Source organism: Megascapheus bottae, chromosome 16, assembly GCF_031878675.1.
Source record: "Megascapheus bottae isolate mThoBot1 chromosome 16, mThoBot2.hap1, whole genome shotgun sequence".
Lineage (NCBI taxonomy): Eukaryota > Metazoa > Chordata > Mammalia > Rodentia > Geomyidae > Megascapheus > Megascapheus bottae.
In genome coordinates this window covers 19,435,733-19,459,854 of record NC_143524.1, presented here as the reverse complement: position 1 = coordinate 19,459,854, position 24,122 = coordinate 19,435,733, and the positions used below count along the sequence as shown (strand labels likewise).

The 24,122-nt window shown below is 41.8% G+C and overlaps 1 protein-coding gene and 1 pseudogene across 8 annotated transcripts in view; both read left to right on the top strand.

The window, feature by feature from the left end:
• Nucleotides 1–12,184, top strand: part of LOC150052965 (spermine synthase pseudogene) — a 35,684-nt pseudogene extending 23,500 nt beyond the window's left edge. For 3 of the 7 annotated variants that reach the window (XR_016538046.1, XR_016538047.1, XR_016538049.1), the window contains 2 exons: nucleotides 9,837–10,016; nucleotides 10,480–12,184. The product of XR_016538046.1 is annotated as a spermine synthase pseudogene, transcript variant X3 (transcript). Of the gene's footprint in view, nucleotides 1–4,809; nucleotides 5,073–5,210; nucleotides 5,418–7,821; nucleotides 8,202–8,773; nucleotides 9,613–9,836; nucleotides 10,017–10,479 lie in introns of those variants that run through there. The other 4 variants (XR_016538045.1, XR_016538044.1, XR_016538050.1 and 1 more) reach the window with 4 other exon arrangements.
• Nucleotides 1–24,122, top strand: part of Prr5l (proline rich 5 like) — a 141,399-nt gene that overhangs the window by 23,476 nt on the left and 93,801 nt on the right. The window lies entirely within an intron of this gene.

The following is a 24,122-nucleotide window of genomic DNA, read 5'->3' as shown; positions in this document are numbered from 1 at the left end:
TGAAGGACATTTCTATGGAAATCAAAGTGAAATGTATTCCTGGCGGGAACATACTATAGTTCAAAGTACAGCCGTGATGATTTCTACACATTGGATCCATGTACCTTAATTGGTAGGATGAGTATGGTATATACCTTAATTGGTAGGATGAGTCTTGGCTATTTTTTGGAGAAGATCTATGGGGATCTTTCTGATGAGTCCAAACCATTTGGATGCATCCTTTAAGGTTCCATGAAATTGTCCCATTTTAGTTACAAAGGTTTCCAGGATAAAGGACAGTTTTAGGCTTCGGTAATGGAAAACATGAGCCATGAAAAACCTTGTAAATGTAAGATTTCAAGATCTGGTTTACAGACTCAGAATTAGCTCATAGGCAGCAAATAGAACTAGAATCTGTCCAATAGCTTTAATTAGGCATACAATTTGTTTCTATACATGCTCCCATTTTGATCAAAGGCCAAGTAAGATTACTCTTGCTTATAAAATAAACTTAGCCTCACTACTTTTGGTCTGACCATTTGCATTTTAAGTTTACTTTACTGGAATTTTTATAAGGAACCTCAGTGTTGACTTCTTATTATTTTCCTTTTTTTCCTGTCTATGTTAAAAAGCCTTGTAAGTCTAGGTAGTTTCCCTTAAATTAACGTGTACCTGTAGATTTAGGTGAATTCTTTTCTAGAGGTCTTCAAAATATCCTACAATTAGAACCAGGCAGATGACATACATGTAGCTAGGGCTACAAGTAAATTTCTAAATATCTTCTAAAGTTTTTGGGACTGTCAGGAAGTGACCCTTGTGACTTCACCTGGAAGGCTGAGAGCCCTGTAACCCAAGTACCAGGAAAATTTGTTTTTGGGGGGACTTTATACCTTTGGCTCCACAAATCCAAACCTAATTCCTGGTCATATTGGCCTAGATGCACATCATTCTCAGATACAATGATCTAGTCAAAGCGTTGATAATATAAAAAATGTTTCCAATGATATTCTGCTAGGAAGAGAACAGATTCTTACTGAATTTGTACAGATAATTACATTACCAAGAAAGAATGCTCAACAGAGTCCTTGAATACCGGAAGGAACTAGTGTGTGTAGGGAAGCTAAATGTTTAATTTCTCTTTACATAAATATAATCAACTTAAATTGCCCCAAGTTAGAGGAAGAAAGAGACAAGAAGACCGGGAGTTTGGCCTACAGGTAGAGTGCTTGCCTAGCATGCACGAAGACCCAGGTTCTACATAGAAAAAGCTCAAAGTAATGCTGTGGCTCAAGTGGTAGAGCTCTAGCCTTGAGAAAGCCCAAGGACAGTGCTCAGGCCCTGAACTCAAGCCCAGGACTGGCAAAAAAAGAAAAAAAAGAAAGATACAAGAGTTTCTTACATTTACAAAGAATAACATTATAAACCAAGAATGTTCCGAACAAACAACTGTAACATTATAATCATTCTCCAGTGGTTCATTTAGTCTATGAAATTACTTCTTGTTCTGCTTGATTTTGGCTTAGCAGTTTTATAGAGACATCAGCTTCTCCATCAGTTCTAGAAATTCTTCCACAGTACCCTGACTGGATCTTGCACTTACGTAGGCCATGTCATCAGTTGCCTGTATTTCGGAGTGCCTGTCATCTCCCTTCTGTGGTTTCCTTTTGTGGAAAATGAATCAGTTTGGCTTGTGGCTGATTGCAAGAGCACTCAGGAGAGTAGCTGAGTAAAACAATAACTGTCTGTGAATGGTAAAAAGTCTTAAAGTGCATGATTAAAGGTCTTGGTAAGAGTTCATTATAACAAAATGGACAAAGGAATTTAGTCTTCTCTGTGACATACAACGTATTTAAGAAGCTCTATATGAAATTAGATAGCAGTATAGCAAGGCATATGCCAGGATAGAAAGGACATTGAGAAACTTCTAAGAACTTTATATAATTTTTGAAATACATTCAGGCTAAGTGTCTCTTCCTATTTGACAGTGCTTCCTGTGCTTTAGAATAATCAGATGAGTCTTATTAGTTTAACATCTCTCTTTTGGCAAGGTAACAGGAAAAATCCTTTGAGATTTTCCAGAGCTCTTTTGATATCAAAGTCAGTTTGAGGTCAAGACTTCATTTAAAATTTGATTTGGGGAAATTGTCAAAAACATTAAAAGGTTTAATCATGTGATTAAGTAGAATCATAGTTGCTTTTTCTTAAAAGAAGATTTGATTCTCGTAAATAGTGGAAGACATGAAAATTGTCATGATGAAACACTGAATCTTTATTTCCTATGTCTTTAGTTAGATTCCTTACAAGGTAAAGGAAAGAATTCACAATTTCCTATCAAGAGCAGAACAATAATCCAAGAAAATTTAAATGAGAGAACAACAAGTTGGCAATTTTTAATATAAATGCTATTTATATGAACTCATTATATAGCTTTATAATAAATCTATTCAATATTAACCAGCTTGGCACATGAGCTAACTGTGAACAAAATTGACAAGAGGCTGGAAAAGGAAAAGGCAGAATTACATTCACCAGTATAAATAGAAGTTCACAGAAAAATGTGATTGAAGGAAGTGTGTAGGATTTAGGGCTTGTGTTTGTCTAGGTTCTCCAAAGAAACAGAGCCCATAAGAAACAGATACAGAAGTCATGATAGAGAGACTGAAATAGATTTGCATTACGGTCTTGATTGGCTCATGGGATACATGGGCTGAAAAGTTCCAAAATCTTTTCTGGAAGTTGGTGGTCTAGAAAAGCCAGTGGTATAATTCAGATCCTCAAGGTTAGACAACCAGGTGGTCTAGTCCATTTGTGCTGCTATAACAAAAACACTTTATAAACAATGGAAATGTATTTCTTCACAGCTCTGGAGCAGGGAAATCCAAAAGCAAGGAACAAACACATTCAGTGTCTGGTAAGGATCCATCTTTGTTTTCAAGATGGCACCTTGAAGGTATGTCCTCTCATGATAAAAGGGACAGAAGAGCAAAGGAGCCTTGCTGGTTCTCTCCAGCCACTTCTTAGACTTCAAATCTTTTCTTCAGAGTCCTCAGTCAAAAGACATCCTAAGGCTGCACTTCTTAACATGGGGGACTGATAGTCACTGTGAATTTTGAAGGGAATATAAATGTTTAAACCATAGCACCAGGGTAGTTTGTACTGTAAATTCTAGCCTGAGTGCACATCACTGTCTTACCTCAAGGAGCAAGGAGGGAAGGGGAAATCTTTCTTCCTTTACCTTTTCTTCTCATCAGACCCTCAATGGACTGGACCATACAGCCAGCGATGCCAGGGAGGGCTGTGTTTTCTACTGAGTCTCCCAACTCAGATGTGAATCTCATCTGGAAACTTCTCACAGTACATGAAGTAATCACAGGATTTATTAGGGAGAAGGGCACTCATTGGGAAACAATGAAAAGATAAAGAAACCCTCTAGGGAAATGAATGGGAGATGAGCTAGTGGTGTGATACCATATGCTTACCTAATTTCCTACCCTGGTAATATCCCAGGTGACATTAGTCACTCTAGTGCTATTACAAAACTCTGGAGAGGGGGCTGATAGCCTTTGAGTTCTTGGGAAGCTCAGCTCTTGTACATAGATAAGGAAAACTCCCCCCAAAGGGAGTTCTTAGTAATACATTCAATTCCTTGTCCTTACATTCTGCCACATTTCTCCCTATAAAACCCAGCTGAGCTTTTCTCATTTAACAGATTGGGAAAACTGAGACTTGGCATGACTAAGGAATTTATGTGAGGTTATAGAGCTAGAAAGGTCCTCCTGGGCTGCAGTCCTATCCCCAGATAGACACTGTGTGTCTTCCTATTGCGATGTCTTACAGATGAGTGCACACAAATGGTATGATTAGGGGTTGTCCTTTTGTCTCCTCCTAGGCTATTCAAATAATGCCTTTTTTGTGTGGAGGGAGGAGGCAGTCAGTGGTGATCTGGGTGCTGTTCCTGAGCTGTCTATGCTCAAGGCTATTACTGTACCACTTTGAGCTACAGTGCCACTTCTGGTTTTCTGGTGGTTAATTGGAGATAAATGTCTCACAGACTTTCCCTTCTAGGCTGGCTTTGAACTACGATCCTCAGATTTCAGCCTCCTGAGTAGCTAGGATTACAGATGTGAGTCATGAGCGCCTTAGTGAGAAATAACTTTGAGAATGGATATATCAGAAAACCAAGTAGGGATTATGTGGGTGGGGGAGGAAGAATGCAACCCGTGCAAGAATTTGGTAAGATGTACAATGTACATTTGTATATCTGGTGTGGGGGGGGGGGGTATGTGAGAGGGAGGGAGGGAGGGAGAAAGAGACAGAGTCTTCCAAGCATTGTTAAAAAAGGGAAGGAATTAAGAAAGTAATAGGAGTGAATTTGATTAAAGTATATTACATGCATGGAAATATCATAAAACTCTATAATACAATTAATCTATTGGAATAAAATGGAAATTTAAGGCTATTTGTAAAATGTTCAAAGAAACTCCTAGTCCCTAAGGCTGTGTTGGGTTCGGGTTCACTGCAGGGTCTCTTTATCTCCCTTTCTCCCCCCAACCCACATCCTATCCCAGCATATCCTAACCCTCTTTATAATTGACTGCTTTGGAAGAAAAATTCCACAGCATAAGAAACATCACTTCAGACCAGCTGTGTGACCTTGGGCAAGTTACTTAATCTTTCTATGTCTTCATTTCCTTATCTGTGAAATGCAGAAAATCACAGGGTTTCAGTGAGCATGAACTACAAAATCCACTCATCTCAAGCCTTTTACCTACGTTATGGCTTTGGGTAAAATTATTCTTAGTTATTATTTCTAATTTTTCTCTTCTCTAGAATTGACATTGGAAAGAGATGGCACACATAACGGATACTATTAATAATGCCATTAATAGTACCACATATTATATTATGAAAGAAATCCTCAGCAATGATATTTCCTTCTCTCTTCTGCTAAAAAAAATGTATAAACACACAAGGATACAAATGGCTGCACTATCAGAAACTAAAGGTATGAAACCCAGCAGTTGCCAGTTCTATGTGTGACATGGCATCTGAGAAGCAGAGAAAGCAGCAGTGGAAGAATTCTCTGGCATTAGGTAGGCCTGCATCTCAGACCCAGCTCCTCTGTTGTGTAATCCCAGGGGTTTTCTTAACCCTTGGGTCTAGTCCATTATTCTAAATCCATTAGCTACCCAATAATTCTCCAACCTATCCTCTTTTCTCTATCTCCACAGCCTTCCCTACTTTAGTCTACTGTCATCTTTTATCTGAACTATGAGAGTCTGCTAAGTGGTTGTCCTCTTTCTGCTCTTGCTTTTACTACGCAGCATGATTTACCATGGGAACCCATCAATCTGGGAGTAAACATGTAATAAAGAAATAGCTTATCAAGGATCCATTAAAATATGTAAAGCTGGAAAGACTGACAAGACCAGTTGCTGGTGAGGAAGTGGAACAATTTATAAACTTGTTCTCAGTAAATGTAAGATGAGTATGGAATGTTACATCAATTTTGAAAAACTTGGTGGCCCACGTCTATAATCCTATCTACTCAGAGACTGAGATCTGAGTCTGTAATCCTATCTACTCAGAGGCTGAGATCTGAGGATCGTGGTTCAAAGCCAGCCCAGGCACTAAAGACCATGAAACTCATCTCCAATTAAACAATAGAAAATTGAAAGTGGTGCTGTGGCTCAAGGGGTAAGGTGGTAGCCTTGAGCTGAAGAGCTCAGGGACAGCACCCAGGTCCAGAGTTCAAGCCCCATAACCAATAAAAACAACAACAACAACAAAACTTTGAGATACCACCTCACTCCAGTTAAAATGGCCATTATCAAGAAATCTAATAACAACAGATGCTGGTGGGGATGTGACCAGAAGGGAATGTTGCTACTTTGTTGGTGGAGTGCAAACTTGTTCAACCACTCTGGAAAGCAGGATAAGGGTTCCTCAAAAGATTAAACATAGACCTCCCTTATGACCCAGCAATCCCACTCCTGGGCATTTACCCAAATGTCCAGAAACAAGGACATATTAAGGCTACTAGCACAACCATGTTTATTGCAGCATTATTTGCCAGATATGGAACCAACCCAGATGTTCCTCAGTAGATGAACAGATTAAGAAGGTATGGTATTTATACACAATGGAATTCTATGCAGCTATCAGAAAGAATGATATTGCCCCATTTGTAAGGAAATAGAAAGACTTGGAAAAAATCATATAAAGTGAAGTAAGCCAAACCCAAAGGACCATAGGCTCTGTGGTTTCCCTCATTTGTAATCATTACTACATCTAGGATTCTCCTAGCAGATGATCATAGTAGCTCAAAAGCTGTGTACATATGGCCATATAGCATGAGGCTAAGGTAAATGAACTCCAGGACATGGAAACAAGAGGTTTATCTTTGTGATTGTTGTTCTTATGGTACTATATGAAGTTACTCCTTTTCTCTTTTTTTTTCCCCCCGATGGTTTATCTCATGTTGTTACTATATCTGATGTTGGTACTTGGTATATTGTATATATGTTAATCTATTTGAAACAGGGAAGGGAAGGGGAAAAACAAGATGATTGGGAGGGAGTTGGGGGAGGGAAATTTTTCCCCTGATTCTTGGTTTCCTGAAGATTGATCCCCTTATTCAGTGAAGATTTATTAGCCTTCCATCTCACATCTGGCCTTGTGTTCTGTGTTGGGAATTTTCTAGCAAGTAAGAGACAAGACCTCTTCTCAAAATCCTAGCATTTCCCATGGTGTCTGTTTTAAAAGGTGCAAATGTCATTCATCAATCTCTGTTGATTTGAGGAATAAATGCTGTTATTAATTTAAATAATAATTGCTTATAATATCTACTAAATAATTATTATACTAGGTACTATATGACTATGTTAGTCTTTCATTCTTTTAGTATTATGAGGCAGGCATCATTTTTTTTTTGTCTTACTGCTGTAACAATGTGGGGGGATAAACTCAAGACCTTATGCTTGCTAGGCAAGTTTCTAGCACTTGAGCTATACTCTCATCTGTATTGCTTTTACTTTAGTTTTGTTATAGGGTCTCATGTTTTTGCCTGAGCCAGCCTTAGACTACAGTCCTCCTGTCTCTGCCTTCTAAGTAGTTGACATTAAAGTCATGTCTCTTCCCCCCCACCACACCCCACACCATAACCAGTCCCAGACACTATTAATTTTTACAACTACAAATGAGGCACAAAGCAGTAACTTGCTTAAAATGACACAGCTAATAAGGGGTGAGGCCAGGATGTAATGTAGATAGCAGGATTTCTGAGCCCAGAATCTTCATCTCTGTGATAGGACAATTGACAGGGCAGTAGGATGGTCTCACGATTCGAAGATTTGCTGACATCATTTTAAATAATCATCCATCACAAGCTTAATGAGAAGCTTTCCTCACCCCGATGCTGGGCATTGTCAGCTTACCTGCCACAGTAAGCATCTATGTCTCAGGTGCCAGCCTCTGTTTCTGCTGTCTCTTTTCATTGTTGAGCCTACTTTGGATACAGTAAAAACCAGTCCCATACTGCCTTACTTTTGGGGGCTGTAGCACTCTGATCTCCCCTACCATGGTAACAGGGCCAGTAATAAGTAAAGCAACCCCCCCTCCTCCCAGGCTGGATGTTTTTTTATTTCTTGCAAGCATTTATAAACTAGAATGTGTTGCACCCAGTCTAGATTTTTGTGCTCCTCTTGAAGGAAATCCTGGGACAGCATGGCTCAGGATGCTAAATTCAGGTGTGGCATGCACTGAATGCAGCCCCTGCCTCCTGTCACTCAGACACCCATGGCCACATCCATTTTCCTTACATACCTCCATGATGCATGAAAATGAAAACTGGCATCAGAATATGCCATAAAGGCTGTGCCCTTTCTCACCTTTGGACTATGAACTGTTACTTCCTGCACTACACACACATTTTACTGATGAGGAAACCCAGAGCCTTGTTAACAACAGGAAGGCTGGAATTCATATGTAGGCATTCTGGCCACACAGTCTCTGGCTTTTCAGTGCTGGTACTCTTACCTCTGGTACAGGCACTGGAATTTGTGTCTCCCATTGTGAAGTGGGAGGGAGGGAAGAAGGAACAGCCCTGCCCTTTAATTACTTTACAAAACTTCAGAGACACCCCACAAGAAAGAAAAGGCCATTTTCCCCTATTCTGATCAGAGCTGAACTGGCAGAGAGCAGAGCCTGTGGAAGGACCGGAGGTGAGCACTTGGCAGTGTCTTGGGAGATGCTTCACATGTAGTCTAGAGGAGAAGGAAGGAAGGATGTAAAGGAGAAGGAAGGAGAGAGAGAGAGAGAGAGAGAGAGAGAGAGAGAGAGAGAGAGAGAGAGAGAGAGAGAGAGAGAGAGAGAGCTTTCCTTACCTCTCTTGAAATTGAGAGAATCAGTTCTACATGGCCTCTGTCCAGCTCTCACTTGAAATCTTAGCCTATAAAGAGGTGCAATCCATCTCAATCCCTGGCTCTCTGAGGAGGAGGCAGGAGGGATTTGGAGGCATGGAGGAAATGTAAAGCCAGCAGAGCAACCCTCTTGGTGTCAGGACCCACACTGCCTGATCCCCCAGGCTGCGACCTCATAGTGTGACGAGTGGAGCTTGGTGTAAAGACAGGGATGAACTTAATTGGTTTTTCAGTCTTGGGAGACAGAGTCCTGTGCACAGGCCTATGTTCAAGTGAGAGGTTCACTTGGAAACCTCTGTCATTTGGAGGCAAAAGGAGCATGGCTAGTTCATGTGAGTGGTCCTGACCTGAAACTCATCTGCAAAGTTGAAGATACTCATCAGTGAGTGTCAACTGGTAAACCTGTAGTATAGATTGTGGTGGTGATTGTAATACTCCAGACCAAGGTATTTGACAGGAAACAGTATGGGCTTAAACTGGAGTTCTCTGGAGATAACTGAGACTTATGGTCACCATAAACAGTTATTTAAACCACTCAGATCCCAGGAAACTTGAGTCAGAATGTAGCTAGGTGCCGGAAGGCAAGGTGACATCCAAGCAGGTTTCATGTGGGAAGGATGAAATGGTAGAGTCTCATCTCTCAAGAATGTCATGAGGTTTACAGAAGCTTGTGTGATGGCTGGAATTTGCTGAGAACCACTTTCCCCATCGCTGAGTGCTGTGGGCTGACCCACTTTCCCTAAGCCCGGTAGCCCAAAGTCTTTGTAAACATTGAGCTGGTACATAACAGCTGTGGCAAACCCAAGTCTTATGAAGCTGAGGAGAGGAAGAGAGTCAGGACAAATAAGTACTCACTGTTAGAATTATGCTCTCCAAGAACTATTGGAGTCACACTAGAGACAAAAATAAAGGATTGTCTCAGCAATGCAGAATTTACTTTTACAGGAGATTGCACCACCAGCCAAAAAATCTAGCAAGCAGGCACAGGGAGCAAGCAGTCTGCTCCAAGACTTATTCCCAATTCAGCAGGCCCTGCCTTCCTGCGCAGATTGGTTGAGCTCAGCTTCACAATCTGATTGGCTAGGTAAGTCACCAGTTCAAAGCTGGAACTTTTAAGCAACACACTTAGATAAGAGAGTTTTTCTCACACCACCTAGGAGAAAGTTGGCAGATGCTTGGAGATGACAGCAAATGGGAACTTTTTAAGTCACAGGTATGTGGTCTCCCTTGTGAGAACCCATCAGCCATTGCTCAGCCAAACAAAGTACTGGATATAGACAGATCTCTGGGAAGGAAGCAGAAGCCTCCTTGGGCAGGCAGAACTTGCCGTATATGTGATATGTGAATGCCAAATGTTTATCCTGGTACCTGTCCTGTGGAGAGTTCTCCATAAATGTTAGTTCCTGTTATTATCATGACCATTTTCTTACTACACAGGTTGAGTCTGTCTGTCAGCAGCAAGCTGGAATTTCAGAGCTGAGGATGAATGAGCACTCCAGGAAGGAAAAAAAAAAATCGGTTCTCACCCCAGAAAACAAAGAGGAGTATTCTTATTCAGTGAAGAATCTCTGGAGAAGCCTGGCAGCCAGCAGAAAGAAGTAGCTTAGGAAATCCCAGGTGAGCCTTAGGCAGCTCTTAGTGTCCCTGCCTACTTCAGTAAGATGTGCCTGGTCTTTCCCTCTGATCTGTATGTTGCAGAATGAGAAGAATGTCAATTAACCTTGTTATCTGAGCCAAATACTTTCTGCTTTAATTTCATAGATAAGACTTAACTGCCAATGGAGAGCTCTCAGAATAGCCCAGCAGACCCGTTTATGGGATTGCTGAGGGGTGGGAACCCCCCCCCCGCCCCAGGGTGGTAAAAAAAAAAAAAAAGGCCCCTTCTGCAGCGCTAGGAACCTTACGAGCATCAGCTGCTCTTTCCTCTCTCCATTCTGACTGGAGATCCTTTCCCAACCCAATTTTCCCACTCCATTTCAACATGGCTGCACTTTAGAAAGAGGACTACAAAAAAAAAAAGTAAAACAAAATAAGCTATTCTACTATTGGGTGATTCTGGCATTATGTTTTTCCCCCATAGTCTTGTCTTTAAAAATCTTCAAAGTGGAAAAAAAAATCTGCAAGGAGTTTCCAAATACCAGTCATGGGCACTCCCCGCCAGCTGCAGCCTGACATGCCTACGCCCCCCCAGGTACCCCCAGCCCCCTCCCCCAGGCATGACACAGAGCCTCTCCTCACTGTGGCAGCAGCACGCCACAGCACGCTTGACTTCATGCTCAGCACCAAAGCTGATGGTGAGACCATCCTGAGTGGCCTCCAGCCCATTTTCCAGGAGCAGGGAATGGCAGAGTCGGTGCATACCTGGCAGGACCATGGCTATTTAGCAACCTACACACACAAAAATGGCAGCTTTGCCAACTTGAGGATTTATCCGCATGGACTGGTGCTGCTGGACTTTCAGAGTTACGTCACCGATACACAGGCCAAAGATGAAATTGACAGCCTTCTGAACAAAGTAGAAGAAAGAATGAAAGAACTGAGTCTGGACAGTTCTGGCCGGGTGAAGCGATTACCACCCATAGTTCGAGGAGGGGCCGTTGACCGATACTGGCCCACTGCTGATGGGCGCCTGGTTGAGTATGACATAGATGAAGTGGTGTACGATGAAGATTCACCTTATCAGAACATTAAGATTCTACACTCAAAGCAGTTTGGAAACATTCTCATCCTTAGTGGGGATGTTAATTTGGCAGAGAGTGATTTTGCCTATACCCAAGCCATCATGGGAAGTGGCAAAGAAGATTACACTGGGAAAGATGTATTGATTCTGGGAGGCGGAGATGGAGGCATACTGTGGGAAATAGTCCAACAGCACCCCAGGATGGTCACTATGGTAGAGATTGACCAGATGGTGATTGATGCATGTAAGAAATATATGCGGAAAACATGTGGTGATGTCTTAGACAGTCTTAAAGGAGACCGCTATGAGGTTCTAATAGAGGACTGTATTCCAGTACTGAAGAGGTATGCCAAAGAAGGGAGAGAGTTTGATTATGTGATTAATGACCTGACAGCGGTTCCAATCTCCACATCTCCAGAAGAAGATTCCACATGGGAGTTTCTCAGACTGATTCTTGACCTCTCAATGAGAGTACTAAAACAAGATGGGAAGTACTTCACACAGGGGAACTGTGTCAATCTGACCGAAGCCCTATCACTCTATGAAGAACAGCTCAAGCACCTATATTGTCCTGTGGGATTCTCCAAGGAGATTGTCTGTGTCCCTTCATACTTGGAATTGTGGGTATTTTACACTGTTTGGAAGAAAGCTAAACCTTGAAGATGAAGTCCCTAATCATATGTGCTACAAATAGCCTTCCTGACTTCTATAGACTGTGTATCCAAATGAGTCAGGTATTTTCATTGTGGATTCCTTCAAGTTTTTACTTTTTAATAGCTATTTTTGATTTGAAAAAGTCAATGGAAAATGCATATCTTGATGAGCTAGGGCATTAATTTTCATTCTTTGCAAGTCAGCTGAATGACAGCACAGCAAAGTCTTAAGTGCACTGACCTCTGATGTGATTTATGTTGCTTTTTAATTCTGTGTGGCCTTTTGTTGTTTAGTTTGGGCAGATTTTCAGTCTGCATATTTGGAAGCATGAACACCTTTGTTTTGTTCTGGAGGGAACTTCTTTCCCACAAAATTCATTAAATATAGTGCTTATGAGAGAGAATTCACAATGAGTGAGAATAATGCTTCAATTAAAATTATAGAAGAGACATTCCTTGTGTTCTGTTTTATTTTATCCTAGTTCCCTTTCTCGCCTCTGATGGCCTACAACAAAGCTATCTTATGGATTACTTTTAGTTTCCTTACAGCATCTTACTCTGTTCACTTACCTCTTTAAAATGGGGTGGCCAGTGGCTCATGCCTCTACTACTAGCTACTGGAGGGGGTATGGGGAGACACTGAGATCTGGGAATCATGGTTCATGATTTAAAGCCAGCCCAGGCAGGGAAGTCCATTAAACTCCCATCTCCAATTAATTACCAAAAAGCTAGAAGTGGAACTCTGGTTCAACTGGTAAATTGCTAGCCTTGAGAAAAAAAAGAAAGCTCAGAGACAGCATTCAGGCCTTGAGCTCAAGCCTGAGGACCAGTACACACACACTCACACACACTCTCTCTCCCGCTCTCCCTCTCTCTCTCTCTCTCTCTCTCTCTCCCTCTCTCCCTCTCTCCCTCTCTCCCTCTGTCCCTCTGTCCCTCTCTCCCTCTCTCCCTCTCTCTCTCTCTCTCTCTCTCTCTCTCTCTCTCTCTCTCTCTCTCTCTCTCTCTCTCTCTCTCTCTCTCTCTCTCTCTCTCTCCCTCTCTCCCTCTCTCCCTCTCTCCCTCTCTCCCTCTCTCCCTCTCTCTCCCTCTCTCTCTCTCTCTCTCTCTCTCTCTCTCTCTCTCTCTCTCTCTCTCTCTCTCTCTCTCTCTCTCTCTCTCTCTCTCTCTCTCACAGACACACACACATACATATGTGCCATGGATAACTTTGGGGCCATTTTTGAACAGTAGAAATGATTAAATGACTCCCTCTACTCACCATGGTAAATGGTGCACTGTTCTGTATTATAAAGTTGACCTGCGATAGCACAAATTTTACTTGACTATCAAGTTGAAAGCCAAAATCATCTGTGTTCCTATTCTTACTTTGGTGTATTATATGTAGTCATAAAGATAGTTTGTAATAGCTGTTGTGAAACCTTGAGACAATTGTAGTAGATATGCAGTAGACTTTGTGAAGAGACCTGTAGCAAAATAAACAAGTTGAGAACTCTTCTAAGAAAGTACATGGAACTGTAACATGGTATGGTATTATAGGTCATGGTCTACATGAAAGGTAAGCCTATATTTACGTGGATTGTTAGATGTCATGGGTGTGGCCTTTTTGTTTTTATAAAACGCTCACATTTTATCACTGGAATCATTTCCTTTGTAAACTATGCAGTAAGCAAAGCAAAATTCAGCAAGATAGAATTAGAGTCAAAATAGTAGAACATTCTTGCTCCCAAGTTAGGAACAAATGGTATAATGCACAGCAAATGTTCTTTAAAAATGATTGTATACCTACTGTTCTCTTTTTGTTGGATTGGCATAGAAGAAACAATAAGGTAAAATAAAGGGAGTTAAGAGAGTCACGTTAGAACGAGATTCAACTGAAATATTCTTATGTTATCATAGGCCATGCTCATCCTTTAAATTCTATAATGCTCTGCAAATGATTGTACTACAATTGCTAAAATACTGTTAAGAGGTCAACAGAATTGTTTGGTTTCCATTTTAGAAAAGAGATAAGTATATGTGCTGTTTGGATAGGGTATTATTTATGTGTGTCTAAGACCTTTTTGGTGATGAAGGAACAGATCCATTGTTAAGAAAGCATGGAGAGGCCGGGAGTTTGGCCTAGTGGTAGAGTGCTTGCCTAGAATGCACGAAGACCCAGGTTCGATTCCTTGGTACCACATACATAGAAAAAAGCTGGAAGTGTGCTGAAGCTCTGGCCTTGAGAAAGTCTAAGGACAGTGCTCAAGCTCTGAGCTCAAGCCCAGAACCAGCAAAAAAACAAAAAAAAAGGAAGAAAGAAAGCATGGAGAGAAGGTAGACAGACATGAAATGGATTGGATTGTGCCAGGCCATGGAAGAAACATTGAGGAGAAAGTAAAGGAAGTAGTCAGGGTCAGGGGGAAGATATTTTTGTCTTGGGGGATAATATTGAATTCTGACCTAGCTCATCTCTCTATATTAGGGAAAGGTTGATGTTTGATTATTTTGAATATCTTTGCTATTATTTTTAAATGAAAGCGTATAAACTGAACTCCAACTAGTTATCAACGGGTCTGCTTTTGTTTCCTTTTTAAAGAAATGTTAACAGATTAACACTGCTACTTTATTTTAGTGTCTGTAGAACTGTGTAGTGTTGAAAGTTTCCTTTATGGTAGAATATATCATACTGTCCTTTGGTCTACCAGGGCAGGTCCCTGTGGGAGTCCCTGTCTGCATGTAGGCACCCCCCACCCTTGTTTTCCATGAAGTCTCCACCCATCACCTGTCTTACCTAGGTGACTGACATACCTGGAGGCGGTTACCTCCCCCTTCTCTGAGTTCACATCCTGGACCACCCCAGTTGCACCTCCATCCAACTGGTATCCTTCATGGCCACATGTGGCTTTATGTACATCCTTCCTTAAGCTCCCCAATCCCTCATAGAGGAGGATCAGGATTGATCAAGGATAGCCATTCTTCCTTGCTAGAACCACCAATCAAGCTCTCAGGAAGTAAGGGAAGGAAAAATGGGAGAAGAAGAAAAGAGGGAAGAGAAAAAAAACTATAGTTCACAGTTGCAAAGGAGTGGGTATGGAAAATATAAATTTCAAAATACAGGCCGAGAGTGTGGCCTACTGGTAGAGTGGTTGCCTGGAGTACATGAAGACACAGGTTCAATTCCTCAGTACTATATACATAGAGCTGGAAGTGGTGCTGTGGCCTAAGTGGTAGAGCTCTAGCCTTGAGAAAGCCCAAGGACTGGCAAAACAACAACAAGAAATCAAATAACAGTTCTACCAGGCACTGGTGGCTCATATCTGTAATCCTAGCTATTCAAGAGGATGAGATCTGAGGATCACAGTTCTCAGCCAGCTCGGGGCAAGAAAATCCATGAGACTTATCTCTCTTATCTCTAGTCACCCACCCCCCCTCCAAAAAAAAAAATCAGTATGTCTCAAATGGTGGAACACCATCCTGGAGTAAAACAGTAAACTGCCAGAGCCCAGGCCCTGAGGTCAAGCCCCAGTACTTACATATTTTTAAAAAATAAAAAAATACAAAGCTTATTTAGAATTTTTGCATGAGATTTAGTGAGTGCTTACCTGGCAAAGGACTGTCTTTCTTGCTTTACAGGTACTTCATGTGTACTTACTCTGGGACACTGTGACTACATATGTAGGGCATTACAAGTTTTCATTCCGTTCTACACAGTGGTGTTTACCCTGCTCTGTATTCCTGTTTGAAGTGCTCCAAATGCCACAACCTTTTGGCAGGGTGGCGGGGAGGGAGGCGAAGGTGGGAGATCAGAGAAGGGAGCTAAAACCTAAAATGTTTTCCTTATTAATAAACTCAATGTCAGAAATGGATTTTCACTGGTGAAATAATTAGCATGTTGATGAATGCCTGAAAAAGGTTCCTAGTCATTCTTCAGTGGATGACATTCCTGATTGGTAGACTTGCTAAAATGCTTTGTTACTGCTATCTTCACCCAGTGTAAAAGGTGTACAAGAAGGTTTGACACTTGGCTGTCTATTGATGCAGTTATTTGAAGACTTCCTTTGTTACTGAGAAACTGCCTTTCAGGGCCCATACACCTGTTGGAAATGTGGTTCCCACTACACTGAGGACCTTTTCCTCAAATATGGAGGTTGGTTTAAGCCTGGAGTAGAGGTTGCAGAAACCACATTACCATTGGTCACTAATAAAAGCTTTGCCAGTGGTGGCAGAAGATTTCGTATGAGGCATGCTTCTAGGAGCTGGTAAGCAGGTTAACTTCACCAAACTTTAGAGTGGTTCCCATCACTTGCCAAAATCACCTAAAAGTGGCACTTAGGTATGGTAGACATAATCCTCACACTATCTCTAAGAGGCAGGCTTTATTTTTACTGTCACTTCCTATTAAGGGAGTGTGTCTATCAAGCTTGAGTCACTTTTCCCAAGGAGAGAGTTGGAACAAAAATCTAAGAAATTTGATTCTAAGCCTTACTCTTATGCCCTGCAGAAATAAGCTTTAGGCTTTTGTTCCCTATTTTTTAATGTATAATATGCTATCAGGAAAAAGTATGAATGTATAAAACTAGCCTAATTTGAAGCTAGACACCTAATGGCTCATCACACCTGTAATCCTAGTTCTCAGGAGGCTGAGATCTGAGGATTGCAGTTCAAAGCCGACTTGGAAAGGAAAAATCCATGAGACTCTGATCTCCAGTTAACCATCAAAAAGCTGGAAGTGGAGCTGTGGCTTAAGTGATAGAGCGCCAGCCTTGAATGAAAAAACTAAGGAACAGTTCCCAGGCCCTGACTCCAATCCCCAGTACACACACACACACACACAACACACACCTCAGAAAAATATTTTTGAGCTTCAAAATTTATTCAAAAGAGCTATGGTAACCCATCACAATTCTAAACAAACATGGGATCTGCCCAGTAAGTGAATGTGAATAAGCCTATGTGTACACATGCATGCCTAATTTCACTATTCACAGGAAACCATATGATGATTTGCTTATATTACGTTCAGGCTTATTTCCATGAGTATTTAGTTGACATTGTGCACTGCTTTTAGTACTATGTCTTGCTACTTAAACTTCACATGGTATAATACTTCATGGACATCATTTTTAAGGCGAACATCGTATTCCATCCCATGTACCATATGTTGTTGAACAATGAACTTCATTCTGACTTCTTGCCAGTCTGGGGCTTGAACTCAGGGCCTGGGCACTATCCCTGAACCTCTTTGTACTCAAGGTTAGTTCTCTACCACTTGAGCCACAGCACCTGAGCTGAGTAGTTTATTGGAGATAAAAGTCTCATGGACTTTTCTGCCTGAGCTGACTTCAAATGGAGATCCTCCACTTTCAGCCTCCTCAGTAGCTAGGGTTACAGGCATAAGCCACTAGCTCATTGTGACTTTTGTGCAACTATAAATAACAAGTAAGAGCTTATCTTTGAGTGCAATCTCTTGTTTACATTTCTTATTCACAATGACAGACTTCTGGAAAGGAAATCACTAGATCAAAGGGCAAGAAGTTTAATGAATATTATGAGACATCAAACAGACCATGACATACTCTTCCTTCATTATTAACAAAGGTGAGCATCTTTCGAAGACTGAAACAATAAAAAAACAATAGCAATTATCCTGGCCCGGTGGCTCATGCCTGTAATCCTAGCTACTCAGAAGCCTGAGATCTGAGGATCACTGTGCAAAGCCATCCCAGGCACTAAAAAATGAGACTCTTGTCTCCAATTTATCACTAGGAAATGGGAAGTGGGGCTGTGGCTCAGGGGTAGAGTGGTAGCCTTGAGCTGAAGAGCTCAGGGACAACACCCAGGCCCAGAGTTCAAGTCCCATGGCTGATCAAGAAATAATGATCATAATAGCAATTAAGCATGAGCATTTTGACCAAGAATGGACTGACCAAATCAAGTTCACTTAGTGGCACTTTCCTAACCCATAGGGGACAGCACAAACACCAACAGATGTTCTCAGGGTCACAGCATTTGTCCTATTGTGGTAGCACTTTTGTCAAGTTTGCTTTATTAAAACTTAGCAGTAACACAGTCGTCAAATTTGCGAGTAGGAGCCAGAAAGGAAAGTCAAGTTTGCAAAGATTTACAGCCTTCAGGAATATTCCGGAAGACTGTTCCAGATGGCAAAGGGGTAGAGATAAAAGGGTCTTTCCCATGTGGGCCTGCACAGAAGACTCGGAAGGCAGGTCATGGGGAGAGGAAGAATGGTGTCAGCCTGTGGGATTAATGCTGGGGTTCTGTACCCAGTCAGAGGTAGGCTGAAGGCTCGGAAGTGAGCTTATCTTCCCAGACAGGATGGCAGGAAGAAGACAGGAGCACATGACTGCCAGCCTGAGGAAGACCTTTGGAATGGCAGGCGTGAGGTCAATGACAGGAGGAAGGGAAGTGTTAATGAATCACAAATCACAGAGCAATATACTATGACTTCAGCTATTACCACAGGGCAGGAAAGCCTTAGTAGGGGATGAGGCGCAAGATACCTGGAACTGTGTTAACAAACGAGGGAGGGGGGTTGCCAGGAATACATCCTTAGGATATCTGTTACCCTGAACTAACACAGAATTCATATGGAGAGAGACCTTTTTTTTTCCCCCTAGAGAAGTTCTATAATTTCGATGATAGTAAATCATTAGGAAAATAGTCAGATGTTGAACAATTATTACATAGATACCTGTTTAAAAAATATGGGAACTGTAAGTGGTGACATAAAGAATGCCCAGAATATATTCTTAAGTGAAAAACTGAATTGAAATACAGTGTATAGGTCACAGAGAGGCAAATGTTTTCTGCAATTCTTAGGCAGATGGTAATTATTTTAGGCTTTGTGTGCCATGTGACTTGTGTCGTAACTACTCATGTCTACAATTCTGGTAGAAAAGCAGCCGTAGACAACATACAAAAGAAGAGATGCTGCTGTGTTCCAATAAAACTTCATTTACAAACATGCACTGTAGGTCAGATTTAGTCTGTGGGCCATTTCTTGACATAGGTCATGATATCTGTGGGATAAAGAAAATCCTTTGTACAGTGTGTCATTATGGGGGAATTGGCTTCAAACTCATCCTGCTAGTTAACTTTGAGAAGGACAAAGGTGGAAGGAGGAACGGGGTGACCACTGGGTTTTTTTCCCCACTTATTTTTTTTCTCTGATTGGAAACGGAACACACGTACTGCTTTTGTAACTTCTTTGAATTCCTACAATGATGTAATTAGGCATTGGGAATTCCCAGCAGCACTGAAATGTCTGCTTTATTGTTTTGGTTTGATGGAAGGGGCTTTTGGTTGACCACAAACTCCAGACAAACTAACTGTTGCTAAAAGCCTGACTCAGTTTGAGATGACAGTAATGAGAGCATGATTTTCTGATTAACAGGGGACTAATCCCACTGGGTTTGCTTTGTTCCCCAGTCAACCCACATTCTAGGGCTCCTTATTGGTTTGGGGTTACCGGGTTGTAAGGCAGACAGAACCAAGTAGATGATCACTGAAGACAGAGGCTGGTGAAGGGCAAAAAAAAGTTTTCCAAGAGACACAGAGCAGACTTAGCTTGGTGAGGAGATGTGGTATGGTGTTTGTGTTGGGGGTAGGGAGCTGTCCTCACCTGTGCAAATCTAAAGGAAGGGTTTACCCCAGCTCCAAACTACACTCGGAACCCAGCAGTCAATCACCTCCTGCCAAGCAACCACTACCAAGTTACCAGGGGGAAATAAGAACTCTGTGTGACACCCCTTTCTAAAATTCTCAAGAAGGAGCAGATTTCTGCAGGAGGGAGGAGTCAAACAAGTTCCCATGGTACCTTAGAACCTGAGCTTCGTGATGGAAAGAGCTGAATTGGCAGCCTTGGAGGCAAGCTTCTGAATCCCTCCATATCTCCAGCATTCTTCTGAAGAGATGATACACTCTCATGGGTAACAGTCTGGACAGTGAAATAGTCAAATATATGTTACAAAAGGCACACGGTTTAAAACCCCAAACCTGCCATTTTTCACCTCACCTTTTGGTCTAAAGCTTGCTCTTCCAGCCAACTTAGGTCCTGCCTTTTCTAGTCACAGGACATCTGTTCTTCTGGAGTGTCGGGGGACTTAGGTTTGTTTACCCTTGTGGGCTGAATTATACACTTTTACATTACACACAGATTTTTGGTACACATATCACAGCCAAAATTGAACATAAGATCTTAGAGATTTAGGATTTTGCTTTACATACTTTCATGTAAATAGTTAACTTAGAACAAACAGTGAATGCCAAATTCAAGGAGATTACTTTGTGTAGACCTAGTGCTAGATGTCTGCATAAAGAATATACGAGCCAGATGTGGTGACTCACACCTGTAATCTCAGCACATAGGAAGTAAGGCAGGAGGAGCACAAAATCGGAGGACCTGCCTGAAAACAAGTAAATGATAATACTGTAGCATCCCTAGAAGGCAAATATCGGTGCCTCTATTTTATTGGTGCAACTGGGGTTCAGGAAAGTAATGAAGTCTCTCAAGAGCAACCAAGTGTGTTAAGAGCTTTTGTTTCCCCTTATTTCTTAGGCCCAAGCAGAGTTCTAGACCCAGAGTGTATTCAGAGTAAACAAGAAGCAAAATATCTTTGCACACATTTCTCTGATGAATTGGAGATTTTAAAGGTTGCTCTCTGAATGTAACTAACTTAAAAGCAAATCATTTGGCCTTGGCTCTTGCTTCCTGGCATCTTCTTTAGCAAACAGCCTTCCGCTCACCTGGAACCCAACCAGGGCAGCAGAGGTTGGGAAGTCAAGGTCCCAGTTGGATCCCGTTTCCCGTGGGGAAGTCCAAAGCCTGGCATCTGCTTCCTTGGATGGATTATTCATGGGAAGGAAGACAGTGGCCTCTGGTTTTTCTCCAGAACCTTGAGGTGCCCAGTCTTTCAGAAGCAGGAATAACCACTCTGCCCATGCACGGAATATTGGAGGAAGCAGGCCTTCCATTTCTTTGGAGATAGAGGACACTAGTGTATGTCTGCATGGTATCCTCCCCTCCCCTTTCTTTTCTACTCATTGATAAGGTTTTTCAGCTTTAGTTCACCATGTTACACTTTTTTTGTTGTTTTTGTTGTTGTGTGCTGGTACTAACACCTAAACTCAAAGCCCAGGCACTATCCCTTAAGCATTTTGGTTTAAGAGTATCCCTGTATCACTGTGCCACAGCTCCACTTCAGGATTTCTGGTGATAAATTGGAAATAAAAAGTCTCATGAACTTTACTACCCACGCTGACTTATAACCCCCATCCTCAGATCTCAGCCTCCTGAGTGGATAGGATTAGAGGCATGAGCCATCACACTTGGCTTGACCTGCATCCTTTACCAGTTATCTTGGGATGGTGCAGTACAATGGGACCTCTTCTGATGCTCCCCCATTTCAGCTCTCACTAGCTTCTTCAATAACCCAAAACAAAATAGAACAGAACAAAAACAGCTATTGGATGACCTGCTTATTCCTGCAGAGGATTCCACAAAGAAAAGGACCAGTACCATCTCTGCTCTGAATTCCTTCAATCAGCCTTTCCCCATTACTTCTAGGTCCATCTGTATGGATGTTGGGGGTTCACTATACTCTTTGGTCCCCGGGGCAGGGGCATACATTTAATTATCTCTCAGTTATATTCCTCAGAGTTTTCTGGGCTAACAGTTGCATTCCTAACCCAATATAGTCTCTTGCTGCCAAAAGCCAACATTTTCAAATCTCATTGCCTGGGTTCAAGTCCCAGCTGAGGTTCTTATCAGCTAGGTGATTAGCGTTAAGCAAGTCCTTCAAACTGTGCCTTAGAGTCCTCAGATATCAAAGGGAGATAATAAGTAGTAGTGTCAGTGGGTTATCATGGCAATCAAAGAAGCTAGTCTTCATAAGAAGTTAGTTACCCTAGCACATAATAAGTACTAATCAATTATCAAATAACACCACAACATTTAGCAAGCTCTGCCTTTGTCCTAGCTGGCTTCTCTGTGGCTAGGGCCTGTGTTGTCCTTACCCTGAAACTTCTTTTTTCTCTTCTTTTCTGTGATTCTGGCAGCTTGAAACAAGAGAAGAAGAATGAAAAGCTTCCATCTTCCTTTGTTTCTGCTCTCATGTTCCAGTCTGAGCTCATACCTAGAAGGTTTTCATACCTAAAGGCCTCTCACCATATTTTTCCAAATAGTATCAGTCCTTTCCTTCCCAGCTTCCCACATTACAGAAATAGTTATTGTCCCAAATGTCCACATAACACAGAAATGGCTATCAGCAGTTACTCTTGTGTGTCTTTCAGTGCCCTCATACAAAGTTGTCTTGTAATCCTAGCTACTCAGGAGGCTGAGACCTGTGGATCATGGTTCAAAGCCAGCCTGGGCAGGAAAGTCTATGAGACTCATTTCCAGTTTTACTACCAGAAAACCAGAAGTGGTGCTATGGCTCAAAGTGGTAGAACACTAGTTCAAGCCCCCACAGCCAATGACAAAAAAAAAAAAAAGAGACAAAGGTAATTCTATGTAATCTAAGCTGATTTCAAACTCACCATCCTGCCTCAGCCACTGGTGTCCAGCTTAGAATTGTCCGAATTTTTTATCACTACTATATCCATAATGCCAAAAACAAGGTCTAGTGTGTAGTAGGCATTCAGCAAATGTTCACTGAAGAACTGAATGCATTCTGTCATCAGAGAGAATATAGAAAGGGCCTTGGAGATCCCTCTAGAAGGGTATCTTCAACAAAATGTTGACAGTGGCTGGGTGTTGGAATTAGAGATGAGCTTACTTTTCTACTCTTTTCCTTTCCTGAATGTTTATAAGGATCATATATTTACAATAAGGTACGACCATAGACTGTGATACAATAGAAGGACAGTGGGGGAGGTGAGCAAGACATATATGCTTGCTCTGCAAAGTGCTCTCTTCTTCCCTTCTCTTTAAGAAAAATGATACTTGATCAGCCATATCTCATATAAGAAACTCCTTATTTGTGTTTTTTTTCTTTTGAATAGGGGTCAAGTGAACTTCCATATCACATTCTTCCATACTGCCTGCCATTGTAGACATTGGGCTTTACAGATGGATTGGATTTGCTTGGGGTCAGACACTAAAGAAGGCCTTGAGACAGGATCTCAGTGTTTCCCTGGCAGGCCTGGAACTCACAGTCCTCCAGTCTCTGCTTCACAAGCACTAGAATTATAAAAGTCACTACTACACCCAGCTCATCAATGGAGCTAAGTTGCAATAAATTAGACTTCACAATAATTGTGACATGTCTAATGGTATAACTACCACTCAGGTTAACAGAGAAATGTATCCACACCCCACACATCCCATCAAGCTTCTTCCACTATGACCCTATCTCTACTTTCCAAAGAAAACCTGTTCCTTCTAACATCAGAGCATTAGTATCGCTTATTTTAGAACTTTACATAAATGAACTCAGAGGGTGCAATATTTCACTTGTGCCTTCTTTTATAGGACGCTATGCCATAAAATTCAAGGGATAGATAAGATTTTATATAAAATATAGAGGAAAAGGAAGGACATCTCAGGGTAAGCAGAATGTGAGCCAAGGTCTAAGGGAAGAACATGTTGAGTGTGTTTAGGGCACCTTTACGTTAGGAAAGAGGCATGAGTGAGGAAGTATAGCGGGATACCACGTTGGCTAGATAAAAGGTCATGTAGAAGAGAGCAGACTCCATCTCTTTGGAAATGGATATAGGTGGTGTCTCCCAAAGACCCAAGTGTTAATACAGGTTAGCCCAAGGTGGCACTGTTAAAGGTATGGTGGATATTTAGGTAGTAAGACCTAGTTGGAGAACCCATAGGTTATTGGAGCATACCTCTATGGGAGATTCTAGAACACTCTCTCCAATCTCTCTCTGTCCCTGTTTCTGTCTCTTTCTCTCTTTCTCTCTGTCTCTGTCTCTCTGTCACTTTGTCTCTCTCTGTGTGCGTGTGCGTGTGCGTGTGCGTGTGCGTGTGCGTGTGTGTGTGTGTGTGTGTGAGAGAGAGAGAGAGAGAGAGAGAGAGAGAGAGAGAGAGAGAGAGAGAGAGAGAGAGAGAGAGAGAGAGAGAGAGGAGCAGCTAGCCAGGGACTGGGGCAACCACACAAGGAGAAGAAAAAACAAATGTAACTTAGGCCATACATTCATGACTGTGAGAATCCAGATCAAGCTCTTGGATGTCTCAAAGATTAGCCCTGGAGAAATGGAGATTGCTTTGGAATTCTACTCTATAATCCAAATGGCAACAAGCAGGACCTAGTAGGGGAAGAAAGAGGGGGCAGAGAGAGATGAGGGAAAGAATCAGAAGAGTGACAGAGGCAATGGAAAGAAGTCCATAGAGGCAAAGAGAAAGCTTGGCTTGGGATTGGATATGATATAGAAGGACAGATC